General features: G+C 44.0%; 1 long non-coding RNA gene across 1 annotated transcript; it reads left to right on the top strand.

The window, feature by feature from the left end:
* The first annotated feature begins 1,145 nt into the window (after nucleotides 1–1,145).
* LOC102079488 (uncharacterized) lies at nucleotides 1,146–1,986 on the top strand. Its single transcript, XR_002061711.2, has 3 exons — nucleotides 1,146–1,215; nucleotides 1,321–1,442; nucleotides 1,585–1,986. It is a non-coding gene; the product is annotated as an uncharacterized LOC102079488 (long non-coding RNA).
* Nucleotides 1,987–2,353: the final 367 nt, after the last annotated feature.

Genomic DNA, 2,353 nt, shown 5'->3' with positions numbered 1-2,353 from the left:
TCACCAGGGAAGACACAAAGGATAACTGTTTGCCTTTCCTGGACTGCTCTGTGCACATTGAAGAGAATGGCAACCTCAACATTGAAGTTTACCGGAAGCCCACACACACGGACCAGTACCTCCTCTTTGACTCCCATCACCCTCTGGAACACAAACTTGGAGTAATTAGGACCCTACACCACCGGGCAGAACTTGTTCCCTCTAAGCCTGAAGGGAAAAAGAAGGAACACACACATGTAAAGGAAGCACTGAAAACATGTGGTTATCCTAACTGGGCGTTCATAAAGTCAGCAAAGAGTCACAGAAAAGAAGATCAGACACCAGCGAGGGAGGATAAGAAAGACAGACGCAACAACGTTGTCATCCCCTATGTAGCCGGTGTATCAGAGAAACTCAGGAGAGTTTTCTCCAAGCACGACATCCCAGTGTACTTCAGACCCAGCAACACACTCAGACACAAACTGGTTCACCCGAAAGACAAAACTCCAAAACACAGACTGAACAACGTGGTGTATGCTGTACAGTGCAGTGAGGAATGCCCAGACTTCTACATTGGAGAGACCAAACAGCCACTTCACAAGCGCATGGCACAACATAGAAGAGCCACCTCCACAGGACAAGACTCAGCAGTCCATCTGCATCTTAAGGATAAAGGTCACTCTTTCGAGGATGCCAATGTTCACATATTGGACAGAGAGGACAGATGGTTTGAAAGAGGAGTGAAAGAGGCCATCTATGTCCACTGTGAGCGACCATCTTTGAACAGAGGCGGTGGTTTACGACACCAACTGTCTGCCATCTATAATCCAGTTTTGAGTTCCCTCCCCAGACGCCTTAACGCCCACTCACATCCTGGGCCATCTGACCTCAGGAAATCACATGATAGGGTGGGGCCAGGTTTCACAATGAGCTCACCCGAAACCCTGGCTGATTAGGTCCCACACCCGCTTTCACACCTTGGCGCATGTGATTAGAGGATCACCAGGGGGTCCTTTGTCCCTCCTTGGGGGGATACTCCCACTGGGTTTAAATCTGGGACTCTCGGCCATTTGACCTTAGAACTGAAGAAGCTTCTCGGATGAGAGGTGAAACGTCTTCAAGCAACTCAAAGAAGTCCAGACGCTTTTCTTTGCAAACTCCTTTGACAGTGGATACACTTGTCTCCCCTTTAAAGGAGATACTCTTAGAGAGAGACGATCCGAGTCATCATAAAATGTTAGTGCTTTCAAATACACAAACATTTTTAAAGGACAAAATCGAACATCCCTCTTTGACTGTAATACAAAATAAATCTTTGCATGTGTGTTTTCAAACTCTCAGATGGGCAGGATATCAGTCTTGGACTGTCTAACCTGCAGGAGCAGCATTGAATGATCACCACACATGAGCATGTTCCTGCAACATTCAGCATCTGATCCTTCATCTGTGTGCTGCTGCTTTTGGTAAGTAGAGTTACCTAACTACAGTAACTCTAAACACATGATATCCATTTCTAACGGCCTGGTTACTTGCTGTCAGTTACTTTAGAAACCATGTGGTCACCTGACCTAACACTGTTTCTGCTTCTTCCCCTTAATGTTGAAGTGTCAATTGTCCAACAGCTGGAGAGGAAAATACACCAGTATACTGGGATGTTTCATCAACATGTGCCAGACGCTGTTCCTTCATGGTGACATCACCAGAGACAGCCCCGCCCACCTCAGGACCCATTGATCATGAGGATTATAATGATGACAGCGAGCGGAACTAAGACTGTAAAAATCCACGACCAGAATGTTTAGATGCTTTCTAATTATTAATGAATACTGAGTTTTTGTCTCTCTCTTTTTTTTTTTTACCTCATTTGTTACTAACAAAGTTCACCAAACTCACACAGTTTACATTCTTTATGTTTCCATCTTTACCAGCCACAGTCTGCCTGCAATTAAGAAAATAATCCTTAGAAATCGTCGTTTTTCTCTTTTGTAATTGATGATAATTCAGTAAATATACTCTGCTGCTTCCTTTTGTTTCGTCTCACATTGCTTTACGTTTTTCAGTGTCCAGTTATTTTTTTACTGTTGTTTGAATTCTCTGAATGTTTGACGCTGTAGACTGTTTGATGGACTGCTTGTCTTCCTGTTTTTAACCGCTGCCTGTTTTTGACTAAAGATTTGGATTTCTGACTTTAACACAGCCTCTGCGTGTCCTCCCTTTGTGTCCTCTTCCTCTGTGAATGTGTTGCATGTGTCACAGATTCATTTTATTAACAGCTTTCCCACAGTGAGTTGCATCAGCATTCATTCACAGCACCTTTCAGAAGGATTCAGATTAATACAGTGATCTTACAGTCAGAATTATCCTGACAGACTGC

This window comes from Oreochromis niloticus, unplaced genomic scaffold, assembly GCF_001858045.2.
Source record: "Oreochromis niloticus isolate F11D_XX unplaced genomic scaffold, O_niloticus_UMD_NMBU tig00001669_pilon, whole genome shotgun sequence".
In the NCBI taxonomy this organism is placed as follows: domain Eukaryota; kingdom Metazoa; phylum Chordata; class Actinopteri; order Cichliformes; family Cichlidae; genus Oreochromis; species Oreochromis niloticus.
The sequence above is the reverse complement of the archived record's forward strand: the minus strand, read 5'-3'. Positions and strand labels throughout refer to the sequence as shown.